The sequence below is a fragment of the Eucalyptus grandis genome, chromosome 3 (assembly GCF_016545825.1).
Source record: "Eucalyptus grandis isolate ANBG69807.140 chromosome 3, ASM1654582v1, whole genome shotgun sequence".
Classification (NCBI taxonomy): Eukaryota; Viridiplantae; Streptophyta; class Magnoliopsida; order Myrtales; family Myrtaceae; genus Eucalyptus; species Eucalyptus grandis.
This window is the reverse complement of record NC_052614.1, coordinates 43,284,654-43,300,491: the sequence shown is the minus strand read 5'-3', so window position 1 is coordinate 43,300,491 and position 15,838 is coordinate 43,284,654. Positions and strand designations below refer to the sequence as shown.

Here is a 15,838-nt window from a genome sequence, read left to right as displayed (position 1 = left end):
TCATAGACCAGTTGTCGATGAGAGCAGAAAATTTCATGTGCGAACTTACATGTACGTGTTAGTGTAGCTGCAATTCACAACCCGACTCCACATCAAGTATAGGAAATGACACGGCCATCCTACTACTCGAAGGCGAATTTGTAGGAAGTTAGTTTCTACGGGAACAGAAACTGTGTGTCGCTGATGTCTTAGTCCAATGGAGGCTTTTAGTCACTTGTTTATTTTCCCAACCGTGCTGATAAACACTTATGTCAATCAAATATGCACTTCTTCTGCAGATAGAATTCTTCAGACAGAGTCCTCTGGGAATGAAACAATGGATCCGTTCTACACTTATTCAGTTCACTCTCCACTGCAAGCAAATTAAGAACCTGTCATACAGGAAAGAGGACGCGATCTCATGTATTTCACATTACTCCATCGGTACCACCGAACCCACAACATAAGCTCATTTATTTCAATTCCTTCTCACGTAGTGATTTTCACGTGCTTTAAGTTCAGAAACAAGAAGAAGCGCTAGAAATTCAAACAAGAAGAGAGCCCCTCATTACAGTTACAGCTTTCCCGCGCAATGACACTCTCTGGTTCTGCTCATCCAAGTGCACCTTCACTACTCCACCTCTGGGCGATGCCTGCAAGACGTGAAAATGATGAGGCCATCGAAAATCATTCATTTACATACCATTTGAGAGACGAGAGAAGCAAAACACATGGGCATTCACAAGGGCAGAGACATGGGCACAAGAATGTGTGGATGAGCGCAGAGAGAGAGAGAGAGAGAGAGAGAGAGAGATTACAGCATAGGCAACGAGATCCTTTTTCCCCAGCTTTTCACTCCAATAAGGTGCCAAAGCACAATGTGCACTGCCACATACATGATCCTGGAAAGTAGATCATTCATTCAGAGGTTTGCGGTAAGAGCATAAAATTGGTTGATAGAACACAGCTTTCGACATATGACCAGTGAATCGGACAATTGAATAACTAATTATGATTGATACTTTAAGAAACTTTCCAAGGTATGAACTTTAATACCTCATTCAGTCCAAGTTTTGGGTAAAAGAATCGACTGACAAAATCGAATCCCGAGTCTGGCTGAGCTGATCCTGTGATGATAATACCCTCCCAGGACATCTCTGTATCTCCTCAAACTGGGGCTGAATTTCTTCAACTTCTTTCCCCGACGGGATAACAATCTGCGAAAATAAGCAGAAGAAATTAGAAATGAAGGAATTAAATACTCTCTTCCTAATGAAAATCAGCTCAATGCCAGCTGCTGCTGTACAAATCCTGGAATCAACAGAATGAAAACGATTGCCTCAAAGAGGAAGCAAGGGGTTCAATGTACTCAAAACAGTATTTATGGGGAAAAGAAAAAGATCAGGTCGCAGTTGAGGAATTACGAAATGGTCGCCCTTTGCTGTCTTCTTGATTTCAACAATGGAAGTGCCATTGAGAACTTTGGAGACACATGAAATCCGCTCGGCATCATCTTCAGCGATCGGGACTACAGGAAAATCCAATTCAATCCATACCCCGGGCAAATCACCATCTTGAACCTTCAAAATGTGGGATGACTTCGTTTCGGGAACCCTTTTGGCAGTCAGAATTCCGGATAATGTCATAAACTCGATGGTGTCAGAATCTACCATCCCAGATGTGAAGAGAGTGTGCGCAGCAGCTAGAGTCGCATGACCGCAGAGATCAAACTGAAAGGTCAAGTTTGTGATTAGATAATATGAACACAGAGGTTAACCTAAAGGGAGATTCGTATTCAAGTTGGTCTCGCGCTTGTATTCCCATATCCAGTGACCTTGCTCGTGTCGATTAGTCTTCTAACTTGGCTTGGGAATGGGCTTTGGGCTTCTAGTACTACAGTGGTGTCCCGAATCTGGGTCGCTTACCTTTATAGTGTTGAGTACCAGAGGCTCGTCCTCACCTAAATTGAACATTTTGTGATGGGTGCGATACTTTCTTAAGGTAACATCAAGTGGGTATAGTCACCACTACTCGCCCCTCCTTGTCCTCTTGGTTCGGCAAAAACAAAAAAGAAGTATCGAATAAGTTTTCTAATGTGCATCGACAGTTGCTCTTTCTACATCTTTTGGTTTTTAGCAAGCGCCTTTCGGCGCTCGTTAACCCGATCCATTTCCAAATATGCCTTGATTTCCTAAATCTAAATAGCATGCCTGTGATTTTGGTCTTAGTCACTATTCGGGAAATCATGAGAGAAGCAGCATTGCAATCCGTGCAATAGCACTTAATGTGTTTTAAATGTGACTGTCTTTTTACGGGACAATTATAGAAAAATGTTATAAATCTATTACGTCTGTGTGAATTCAATCATAAACCTTCAATTATACTAATTTAGTTCTAAATATTTTCAAGTTTTGTCAGTTAAGTTCATCCAGTCAATTTTGATAGAGAATTACTGACATAGACACTAACCATCCTATATAGCACGATTGGCACAGACCTAAACATTTTTAAATGATATTTTCATATTTTTTTGAATTTTTTTATAGTTTTTATGGTTTTTTTTAATTATTTTACTTTACCTTACTTTTCTTTTTCTTTTTTGACCGAGGGCCGACAACCCTTGTTGGCATTGGGTGAGGGCGTTGCGGTGCTTATCTGCTCGGGCAAGGGCCACGACCTCCTCATTGGCCACTATGTGAGGGCTCGTGGGCCCTCATTGTGGCAGGTGAGGGCTAGGCAAGGGTTGAGTCGTCCTCATCGGCCAAACCGAGGGTGTGCGGTCCTCGCCCTTGTGGTTAGTGAGAATTGGCTAGAGACTCTTGTGGCCCTAAGTCCCCCCCAAAAAAAAAAAGAAAACATAACGAAAAGAAAAAAAAAAACTGATATAATTCAAAATATTTTTTTAAAAATTATTAAAAGTCGAAGTAGAAACAAGGGAAAGAAAAGGGGCTCATTGAGAAAGAAGAAAGAAGGAAGGGGAAAATTGTGGCATCTGAAAATTTTGACAACCCTTGGATATGTAACGGCCGCTACCGATCGACGAGGTATCGTTGGACTGTGTCATTGATATCATGTATGGACATTGTTTTGTTACCACCATCGGATCGATGAGTCACGATTATAAATGGTTCGACCGTGAGTGAGTTATAGCTTCGTTCCTATGTACTATTACTAGCAAGGTCGAGGTTTATTCCGAGTAATGTGTTGACAAGATATTTCCTATACTAAATTTGGCCATCTAGTTGTTGATGGGAGAACGGTAACAATTCGAACAATATCGAATCAATGCAGCGGAATAAAATAATCTCCCCTCTTGTGTAAACCTAATAAGAATCGATATAGTAAAGTAAAATAAATACCAAGCACGCGAACACAAGACAATCTTTTACGTGGAAAACCTCCTCGATGTGAGGAGATCAAAAACCACGGGACCGGAGTCCACCCGAAAATCTTTATTATCAACAAAATTGTTCTTCTCTAGCAAATACTAGAGGTGCATAGCAGCAAAGATCTCAAGAACATAATTCTTGGCAATACACATAAACTTCAGAAGAGATCAAGGATAAATCTGACCAAAAACGCAGGTTTTGATCAATCCACGAAAAGCCTGATGTATGGAGCTTCAAACAAAAATTAAACCGTTTAGATTCCATAAAATTGCGCCACGAACATGCTGACAAAATTTCAGCTCAATCGGACCACGAATCAACCTCCGACGCCAGCTTGATGTAAATCAAATATTGCCCCAAACCCTAGATTTTCTGCTTTCTCTTTTTCTCTTGTTGTTGTTTCTTTTTTTTGCGGCTACCTCTTTATATAGATAGTGAGAAACCCTATTTCCTCATATAACTTATTATATGGGCTCAAGCTCTTTTTTTGGGCTTACAACTCATTGGGTCTCCTCCACATAGGAGTGAACCCAGCTAACAAATCTCCCCCTCACGACAATGTGGAGGGATTCACCATCCCTACTATCAATCGGCAATGTTCAAGCTTCTCTCTTGGTAGAGTCTTCATCATGATATCGGAGCCATTATGATCCGTATGAATTTTCTCAAGTTCCAACAACTTTTCATCTAAAACATCCCTTATCCAATGATATCTAACATCAATATGTTTCGATCTAGAATGAAAATGTGAATTCTTGCCAAGATGAATTGCGTTTTGATTATCACAAAATAACACATACCTCTTTTGCTTGAACCTAAGTTCTTCTAAGAACTTCTTCATCCAAAGCATCTCTTTACTAGCTTCAGTCGCTGCAATAAATTCAGCTTCGATTGTAGAAAGTGCAACACACTTCTGCAATCTTGACTTCCATGACACAGCTCCACCCGCAAAAGAAATCAAATAACCAGAAGTAGATTTACAAGTATCAATATCTCCTACCAAGTCGGAATCTGTGTATCCAACTAACTCAAGTTTCCCGGTCTCGAAACTGAGTTTCAACTTTGAAGTTCCCTGAAGATACCTCATAATCCACTTCACTGCATTCCAGTGCTCTCTGCTTGGATTTGACAAATAGCGACTAACAACGCCAACTGCGTGCGCCAAGTCTGGGCGTGTACATACCATCGCATACATTAACCTTCCTACAGCTGAAGCATATGGAACACTTTCCATATCTTTCTTTTCTTTATCAGTGGTAGGACTTTGCTTCATATTTAACTTAAAGTAGGTAGCAAGAGGAGTACTGACCACTTTAGCCTTGTCCATGTAAAATTTCTGAAGGATCTTCTCGATATATTTCTCTTGCGACAAAAATAACTTCTTAGCATCTCTGTCTCGGGTAATTCTAATGCCAAGAATCTGCTTTGCCGAGCCTAAGTCTTTCATGGCAAAAGACTTATTCAACTGCTTCTTCAATAACTCAATTCTTGAAGCATTCTTACCAACAATCAGCATATCATCAACATAAAGCAAGAGAATAATAAAGTCATCATTAGAAAATTTTTGGACAAACACACAGTTATTCGAGGAAGCCTTCTTATAGCCTTGTTCTATCATAATTGACGCAAATTTCTTATACCACTGCCTCGGTGCTTGTTTTAGGCCATAGAGACTTTTCTTCAATTTGCACTTATAATCCTCTTTCCCTTTCACTTTGAAACCCTCAGGTTGTTCCATGTATATCTCTTCCTCCAAGTCACCATGTAGAAATGTTGTTTTAACATCCATTTGCTCAATTTTCAAATCTAGGCTAGCTGCCAAGCCTAGTACCACACGGATAGAAGACATTTTCACTACCGGAGAAAATATATCATCAAAATCAATACCCTTTCTCTGACCAAATCCCTTAACAACCAATCTAGCTTTGTACCGTGGTTGTAAAGTATGTTCATCTTGCTTCAACTTATATACCCACTTGTTCTTCAAAGCTCTTTTACCTTTAGGTAACTTCACCAATTCAAAAGTATGATTATCATAAAGTGACTGCATCTCATCTCGCATAGCATTGAACCAATTGCTTTTGTACTCATCTTCTATTGCTTCTGCATAGCACTCTGGTTCACCTGCATCAGTCAATAATACATACTCATCTTCAGAATACCTGGTGGAAGGTCGTCAGTTTCTAATGGATCTCCAGACTGGAACATCCAGTGGAACATCTAATTGAGCCTCTGGTTCAGGAATAGTATTATCTATTTCAACATGTTCAGGAACATGTGCGTTATTTGGAACATTGACTTCCTGCTGCTCTTCATCAACCTGTGTACGAATATTTGTAAGAGGAACTGGATCCAAATCAACCAAATTATCACTAACATGTGGTGGTGAAATCATCTCTATTTTCTCAATATCCTCTATTGTTTGATCTTCCATAAACACAACGTCTCTGCTTCTTACAATTTTCTTTTCAAGCGGATCATAAAATTTGTAGCCAAGCATATCCTGTCCATAACCAATAAATATGCACTGTTGTGTTTTCACATCAAGTTTAGACCTCTCATCTTTGGGAATATGCACAAATGCTTTGCACCTAAAGACACGCAAATAATCATAAGAAATGTCTTTGCCTGTCCAAACTTTATTAAGAACATCAAACTCTAAAGGAACGCATGGAGTAAGATTTAATACATGCACAATTGTACTTAAAGCCTCACCCCAAAAGGATCCAGGTAGCTTTGACTGTGAAAGTAAGCATCTTACCCTTTCAACCAATGTTCTGTTCATTCTCTCGGCTAAGCCATTTAACTGAGGCGTCTTGGGAGGTGTCTTTTGATGTCGAATACCTTGTTGTTTGCAGTATTCATCAAAAGGTCCAATATACTCTCCCCCATTATCAGTTCTGATGCATTTCAATTTCTTTCAAGTCTGTCTCTCAACTGAAGCCTGAAATTGCTTAAAAGCATCTAACACTTGATTTTTAGTTTTCAAGGTATAAATCCAAATTTTCCTTGAAAAATCATCTATGAAGGTAACAAAATAAAGAGAGCCACCAAGTGATTTTGTTTTCATAGGACCGCAAACATCATAATGCACTAAATCTAGTATACCTGACTTTCTTGAAGGAGGGGAGCTTTTAAATGCAACTTTGTTCTGTTTTTCGCTAAAACGGTGAGCATACTTCTTTAGAGCTGAACTTTTCAATCCTGAAAGGAGCTTCTTCTTGGCCAATATTGACAAACCCTTTCTAATGTGACCGAGCCTCTTATGCCACAATTCAGCTGCATCTTCACTATCTACTGCATTAATTTTGTCTGTGGACAACTTTGCCTGCATAATGTATAACGAAGAATATTTTTCACCTCTAGCCACAACAAGAGAACCTTTGGTGAGCTTCCATTGACCATTACTGAAGGTGCTGCAATACCCCTCATCATCCAACTTGCCCGTAGAAATCAAATTCAAGCGGATATCAGGTATATGTTTAACATTATTCAATACTAACCTCGTGCCATTGCTAGTTTCTAGGCACACATCACCAATGCCTACAGCTTGAGCTAGTCCATTGTTTCCCATCTTCACAGATCCGAAGTCACCTGACCTGTATGATGTAAAGAAATCCCTACGAGACGTAGCATGAACGGATGCACCACTATCAATTACCCAACTGGTCTCATGAGATACAAAATTCACCACATCACCATCAAAAATAGTGAGAAAGTCTTCTTTAAGTGCAGCGACATGATTGTCATCACTGTCATTATCACTTTTCTTCTCTTTACCTTTCTCCTTTTGTTTCTCTATTTTTAACTGGCGACAAAACCTCTGAATATGTCTCTTCTGATAACAATAATGGCACTCAACATTAGCAAATTTATTATACTTACCTCTTCTTTTATCTCGACTTTTATCTCTATTTCTCGGACCTCGAGACTCACTTCTCCCCTTTTCTCAACAACCAAGGCATCGAATGTGAAGAGGACGATCCTTGTGTCTTCCTTCTCATCTCTTCATTCAAAATACTACTCTTGACCAAATCCATGGTAATTGTACCATCTGGGGCAGAATTAGACAAAGATGTTCAGAACGTCTCCCATGAGTCCAGCAAAGTACCAAGCAACCATAGTGCTTGTATCTCATCATCAAACTTGATTCCCATCGCAGCCAACTGATTTATAATTCCTTGAAAAGAATTTAAATGATCAGTCAAACGAGTACCATCATGATATCTCAGAGCCATCATCTGTTTTATCAAAAATAACTTATTATTTCCAGTCTTTCGAGCATATAACTGTTCGAGCTTATCCCATAAACTGTGTGCATGTGTTTCCTCAATAATATGGTTCAAAACATTATCATCTATCCACTGCTGATATAACCACACACTTGACGATGAAATATAGACCATTCAACATAAGTTTTATTCTCCGGTTTCTCCTTGGCAAATACGGGCAAATAAAAATCTTTCACATATAAAAGATCTTCCATTTTCCCTTTCCAAATATGATAATTCAAACCATTCAAGTGTAATCATTCTACTCATATTCATTTCCATTGTTTAACACAAGGCAGAAAAATCAAGCAATAACTAGATGCTCGCTACCACTCGATGGGAGAACGGTAACAATTCGAACAATATTGAATCAACGCAGTGAAATAAAATAATCTCCCCTCTTGTGTAAATCTAATTGGAATCGATATAACATAGTAAAATAAATACCAAGCACGCGAACACAAGACAATTTTTACATGGAAAACCTCCTCGATGTGAGGAGATAAAAAACCACGGGACCGAAGTCCACCCGAAAATCTTCACTATCAACAAAATTGTTCTTCTCTAGCAAATACTAGAGGTACATAGCAGCAAAGACCTCAAGAACATAATTCTTGGCAATACACATAAACTTCACAAAAGATCAAGGATAAATCTCATAAAAAACGCAGGTTTTGATCAATCTACGAAAAGCCTGATGTATGGACCTTCAAACGAAAATCAAACCGTTTAAATTTGATAAAATTGCGCCACGAACATGCTGACAAAATTTCAACTCAATCGGACCACGAATCGACCTTCGATGCCAGCTTGATGTAAATCAGATATTGTCCCAAACCCCAGATTTTCTGCTTTCTATTTTTTCTCTTGTTACTGTTTCCTTTTTTGTAACTACCTCTTTATATAGATAGTGAGAAACCCTATTTCCTCATATAACTTATTATATGGGCTCAAGCCCTTTTTTTGGGCTTACAACTCATTGGGTTTCCTCCACATAGGAGTGAACCCAACTAACAGTTGTGTACCCTACAAACTAAATCTCCCATGTACATTGTTGCAACCCCGTGCAGCCACGTAAGTAATTATTTTTCAGCACTTGCACAAGCTGAAGTTAAGAGTCGAATTTTTGAGGAATTAATTCGTGTGTAAGGATCATGCACGGTTCTTTACATGCGCGACCATACATTCACGTAAGAATTTCTCCAAGTCCATTGACCTACCATGCACGGCCATACGGTGTCGAAGTCAGTCAATAAGAAGAAAAAGAAAGCTCGACCTATGCAGCCCCTTCTTTCCGCACGTGAAGAATCGTGCAACCGGTCAACCATTGAAGGAATTGTTGACTAAAAGGCCACGTGGCTTCCCACTTGATTGCCAGCGAAGAAGAAGCCCACAGAGAAGTTGTGTTGGCTCGGCAAGAGGGGAGATCCGCATGCAGGAGGCCACGTACACCCCAGCTGTCTTCGGTTCCTGCAGCCACCGAAAGAAGCCCCATGCAGTTGACTAAATTGTCAACAAAGTGAGGAACAAAAGGGCGGATTAGTCGAGAGAGTGAGGGAGAGCTTCGTACGAAACCAGTGAGAGGGAGAGAGAGAGATCAACGAGCGGGTGAGTGCAGTGAGTGAACGAGAGAGTTCGCAAGCGTGCAGCGAGCAAGAGTGAGGGGGGGGGCGAAGGAGACCGCCCTCTGTCTGTACGGGTGTGCTGCCGCTGTTGACGCCGCTCGTCTTCGCCACCATTGAGCTGCGCCCGAGACCCACGAGCCCTCTGTTTTGCTTGCTGATCGAGCTTAGGAGTGAGGCAAGTAGAAGTTCATTAATCTATGTGATGCATGCTGTGATTATCTGGTAAAGTGCTGGTAGATTTGAGAAAATGCTGAAATGGAAACTGCATGTTGGGTTTTTGGATGATTGAGATGAAGATTGAATGCCGATCTGTGGAGGATTAAATGGGATATTGCTGTTTAGTGTTGGATTGAGCTAGATGAATACTAGATTGAAGCTACCAGTCATTGCATGTTGCATTAGGGTCTTGCATGTCTCGAAAATTGAGTGTAAGATGGCTGTGTTGGTCGAGCAAGGTGTAGTGGTGGTTGTCGAGTGAGGTATGTTGTGGTAGGTGAGCCGAAGTGTGAATATTTGCCGTGTATCGAACTGTGGAAGGTTTTTATAAGAGTAAAAACCTACTGTGGTTAACCTTAGATGCTGTGGAAGAGTATTAAGTCGCTGTAAAAGAAATTGGTAGAGAAAACGTGTTCGTAAGAGTATTTACCTTGAACCAGTAAGCTGTACTGTAGAAGACAGCATGACCTTTGATGATTTCACGAATTTTCTGTAATTTTATAGAAAGAATTGGACTTTGAACCCTTAATTAAAGTTGTAGGACACATCCTTAGGAATAACATATCAAAATTTGGGAACAAGCGGACAAGATTTAGTTGGTGAAACGAATTTTCTTCTGTAGGTATTGAATCTAAAAGTTACTGCAGAATTTTGAAGGAAACAGCAAACTATTACTCTTTATACACAACGAATCTAACTTAGTGTCCTTCATGAAATTTCTTCCTTTAGGTCTTATGTATAACATATCAAAATTTCAAAGCTTTCTGAGTTCATTTAGGAGTTATTTCGAAATTTTCATTAAAGCTGCACATTTTGGTTTTTAAGCTGTTTTACTTCGACTTTGCTCCATTGATTTCAAAAGTGAATGCATCTTGGCTTGTTATGTGACATGATGATACTGGCATTGACATATCATGCAATATTGAGATGTGATGAGACTCAAGAGACATTTTTTCATTGCATTGAAAAGTGTTTTTGGAAATTAAGATGTTAATTGTCGCCGTTGGACCCTCAGGTCAACGATGCCCTGGGAGTCGGGATGCCTTGAGGTTTGAATGAGTCGATGCCCTTTGAATGCCTGGTTGTATTTTGAATACATGCCCAGAGGTTTTTCCCTGGGAGTTTCGGGATACTCGGTGGTATATCGGTACGTAACTTCGGGGGATGCCCGGTGGTATGTCGGTACGTAATTTCGAGGGATGCCCGGTGGTATGTCGGTACATAATTCCGGAAGGCAGGGGTAACCATTTTCATGGTGAGCCCCGGCGATTCCTCGTGATGCCAAGTGGGGTGCGAGATGCCCGGAGGTGTGTGCCGGATGCTCGGAGGTGTGTGCCGGAGGCTTCCGCGATGCCAGGGTTGGGTGCGGAATCCCATAAGGATGCAAACATTGGTCTTCTGGGGGGATGAAACCTTTTGAATGTTAAAAAAGATGGTTCTACTAAGAGTGTGTATGGTCTGGTTATGGGACTAAACTGCATGCCAGGGAATAGGATGTGTCATAACAGTTTGGCCCTATGATCGGGATTGGTGTAACTGGACATGATGCATATGAATCTTTTGAAATTGCATTCGCCATTGCATTAAAGGATTTCATGATTTTGATGTAAATTGATCCATCGACTACCTGATTTTGTCTATCTTGCATGAGTGTAGATATTGATGGTACCGTTTGATATAGCTTGATGAATCTTTTACTGCTGAGTGGTTGTACTCACCCTATTTTGGGACTAACATTTCAGACTAGATAAGATGCCCTCGCTATCACCGCTACCAGCAAATGGACCGAATGGTTGGATATGACCGCGAGGAGGAGGACAGCAAAGGAAAGAACTTTTGGACGCCGACATTGATCGATGGACTTTAAGTATACAATCTGTTGCAAAAGATGTCGGTCATCTTTTGAAGTATAGCCGAGTATAGAAGACTACGTCATTTTGGTGTACCGACTAAAATGTCCATCTAGTTTTATGTAAATAAAAGTGTTCGACTTTAACTTATAAAAGTTTTAGTTGGTGTGCATCGCTTTAATTTCAGGACGGGGAGTTGATGGATACGCTTCCGCCATATTTCTACGCAGGAACCGATCTAAAAGATATAGACCCCCGGGAGTTATGGACCTATCATGATTCTATGGTATCAAAGCGAGATATTATCAGGACATGAGAAAGGTAAGCGCACTGTGGCGACCCCAACGGATCGGGGGCCGTTCGAGGGGTGCCACAAAAATTTTCATGTGGTTATGATTCATATGAATCGCTAAGCTGACTTAAATATGTTTTGCAATGTTGGTAAATGATTGAGGCCCCTAATCATCTATTCGAAGGAATTGTCAAAATTAGGGTTGGAAATTCGGTTCTAGGTCAATTATGACTTGTTGCGTTGATTGGGGAGTTTTCGGGTGGTGTATTTTTTATAGAAATGATAGTTTAGGATATTGTGAAGTTATAGCATTTTACGGATCTCAATTTGAGCTTGTGATTTGCCTAGAACGGAATTTTCAAGTTTAGCGTGCATTCTGGATAGAGTTTCAAATAGTAAATTTTGAGCCGAATTTCAGTCATTTCAGATAAGGTCTTGGGGTGGCTAAGTTGGGGTTCTTATAGTATGTCAAAATGGCTTTTTAAAGATTATAAGTTTGCTTGAAACGAAATTATATGGAGGAAGTTATGGCGAGATGAAATTTAACGCGGCTCGCGAACAACAATAGGTTTCCGCTAGAGGCAAGTTTTTTGTTGGCGTGTAGGTATTGTTTTATCGACAAATAGGCATAGTATAGTTGAGCCGTTCATTAGAATATCGTGTTACTTAGTCGTTTGATATTTTTTTTTGGTTATTTGTTAGGAATTTGAGTGTGTCAACTCGAGTGATCGTTGTGGTTGACTTTCGGCTTTCTCAGGTGAGTGATACTATTTCTTCTATGAGTTTGAAAACTCATGTCTTGAAAGTTATGGAGATTTGATGTATCATAAGTAATTGAAAGCATGGTTTGTTGCATAGAATCTGGATCGAGCATTTACTACGATTTGGTACTTGTGAATGATTTGCCAAATGTTTTTGGAAAGTTATTGCGAAAGGTTATATGTATATATATGTTGATTTGTGAACTTGGTTTATGAAATGTGTTGTGAAAATGTATATGAAATTTATTTCAGTTTAAGAAACGAGTTTTGAAATGACATGAGAAATGCTTTACAAAAAGTATTTGTGGTGAATGAGCCGAGTTGCAGAAAAACTATGTGTTTTGATTTGTGAAATCAATTTATGATATATATTTTGATTTGACTTTGTGAATTGTGGAGGTTGTTATGAATTGGGATTGATGCTCAATATCGATGTGAGCTTGAAGAGGAGAAACATGAAGGAAACGTTGAAATGTGTTGTGAAAATGTATATGAAATTTATTTCAGTTTAAGAAACGAGTTTTGAAATGACATGAGAAATGCTTTACAAAAAGTATTTGTGGTGAATGAGCCGAGTTGCAGAAAAACTATGTGTTTTGATTTGTGAAATCGATTTATGATATATATTTTGATTTGACTTTGTGAATTGTGGAGGTTGTTATGAATTGGGATTGATGCTCAATATCGATGTGAGCTTGAAGAGGAGAAACATGAAGGAAACGTTGAAATGTAGCGAGTGTGGATGAATCGGCTTAATCAGCTAGGGTGAAAAAAAATTGTTTGAAAGTGATGTGGGTGAGTTTTTCTTTTAATAAAATTGAAAAAATAAATAAAGGGATAATGTAGTTAATTTAATGTGATAGCGGGTGTCAAGAGCCAATAATAAAGGGTGAAAAAGACAAGTAATAATAATTAATCAAGAATGGGTCCCGCAATGATTAATGTAGTCAATTATAGGAAGTGTCGGGAGCCAATAAGGGGGTGGAAATAGGGTGGGCCTAATTTAATAGCTAAATTGATCTATGTGTTCTTCTCTTAGAATGAGAAATTAAAGCAAGCTTTCCTTCAATGCGAGATCATGCGTAGATGACTAGATCATAAGTTGGCCTAGTCCTTGGTAGTATATACATAAATATTAAACCATGTTTTTCTCCGACTATATAACTATTAAAAAAGTAGATAATGGTGCCAAACAATCTTTACAAGGTATGAGAGCATTAGATTCTGACTTCAAATCTTTCCTGGTCCTTAAAGATATAAACACTCGCCTTGATCTGACGCCTTAAAATTTCATAAGAGGTGGCCATGGTCCTCTAAAATCTTTACGGTCCTTTGTACTAATCTTCATTAATTTAGTGGGAATCAGATACTCAACTACAAGGTTGCCAACTTGCCTTAAAGAGTGCAGGGGCCTTAAACTGCAGCTATGTATGTATTCTCAACAAAGCTGCTGACTCCATATTGAAGAACTGCGAATCCCATTCCGATGGATTGCCCACTTCGAATCCGGCTCTTAAAGAGATTAATTCATATCATAAGAATGGAATGGCATGACCATGAAGCGAGCGCTTTCCTTACAGCGATCCATTCTCTCCTGATGAGTCGGTCGAGAGCCAAAAGACTGCGACCGAATATGTCATTCGCCCACAGCTTCTACAACTGAGGAAGGACGAATTGAAGGTTGAGATCATCGATGGCGAGTCGCTTTGTATCTCATGCGACCGAAGCGAAGTGGCAAACAATAAGATCCAAATGGTCCTTCCTAAGAATGTTAGGGCTAGCAACTCTACTGTCGCCATGAGCGGAGATGCGCTCACTATCACAGCACCCAAGCAACAATGGTTCCAACTCTGGACCAAAAAGCGTAGCGGCAGGATGTCTGTCATGATCTCCATTTGATTTATTCGAAGTTTCTATTGCCCTGCTTAAGCCTCATATTTTGTTGCTTCGTGATCGCCTTAACAAGGCTGGACTTGTGTGGCATAGACTACTTTATTTTTGCCTACCTTCTTCTTCTTCTTTTTTAGGCCATATGTCACGCCCCGAACCCCGAGTGCATGCCCATCCCTCTCTGGTCGATAAAATTTGTGACTTCCTAGGATGAGTCGTAGACCCTTTTCATTTTAATGCACATGCGGAAGCAAATAATAAATCCCCTGACAGTAATCATCTCGAGATAGAAAAGTAGGACAACAGATTCACAAACAAAACAACATTTATACACACACTGAGTCATGTACAAGGTCTATGACCAAAATACTATAGAGACTGACTTTCCAAAAAGAAGCGGTCCTAACTGACCTACACTTCTGATCACCTCCTCTCGGCTCTAGGTCCTCCACTTGACGACCCTAAAAATTTAAGCCCACGACGGGGTGAGATATAAATCTCAGCAAGTTCACGCTCTAAACCTCGACTATGAGGAAAATACGCCAAGAATCATCCTAACCACACAATCAAACAAACAAGGAGACTTACCTCGTCTCAGATCCATCCTGCAGGTTAGTGCAATTCATATCACAAACCAGAGCAACATTCAAGCTCAATTAATTGGAACGCAATACTCAATCTCAAATAAGTACATGGGTCCTGATTATAAGGCCAAATCATTATGACACGTCCCATACTGTGCCACATAATTTTGTCCCTTAATCCGACACATTCAACTCAATTTATCATGCGTTCCTAGTTTAATCTCAGCATATAGCACGGCCTACTCTCAGTTTTGCGGTCTTCTGGCAGAGCCAGGTATCGTCTCACCCTATTGAGCACACGTCTCCATCGATGGCTTTTTCAAGGAGCATAGGGTTCAGAATCTACTGCGACCGACTTCCCATTGTCTAGGAGTGTCCCATATAAGGGTTATCGTCCAGCTTAACAGCCCGAGACGAGTTCTCTTAATCAACACACGATCACTCAATTATGGTCTAGGGCACCATACATTGCACTCAAATGCCTCAATTAAAATGGTAAACCTAGCATTTTTCTTCGTATTAGAAATACATAGTAAAATAGTCGTATGTGAGTACACGGTCAACTCGAACTAGAAAAATTGATATATTCCAATTTAAAATCCCATTATTTTATATAGTATATAAAACCATTTTCAATGTTAAAATCCAACACCCAGGATTTTCTGAATAAATATTGAAAATTCATAAATTCTAGAATTAAACACTCAAATTTCCAATCACCACTCAATTTGCACAATTTAACACTCAATTGTAGAAATTAACCACACCATTGCAATTAGCACAAAATTCCGGTCACCGGCCATCCTGGCCTAATTTTTGGAAAAATAATTAATAATTAATTAATTTATAAAATTAATTAAATAATTCAATTTAAATTCTAAAAATACCAACCTAGGCCAAAATCACTAAATTAAATACCGATACGGGCCCGGAAAATTACCGAACCCTTCTAGATAAATAATACAATTTATCTAGTCATCA

At 39.6% G+C, this 15,838-nt stretch overlaps 1 pseudogene; it reads right to left on the bottom strand.

The window, feature by feature from the left end:
* Positions 1 to 424: 424 nt before the first annotated feature.
* LOC120291864 lies at positions 425 to 1,724 on the bottom strand (annotated as a pseudogene).
* Between the last annotated feature and the right edge of the window lie 14,114 nt (positions 1,725 to 15,838).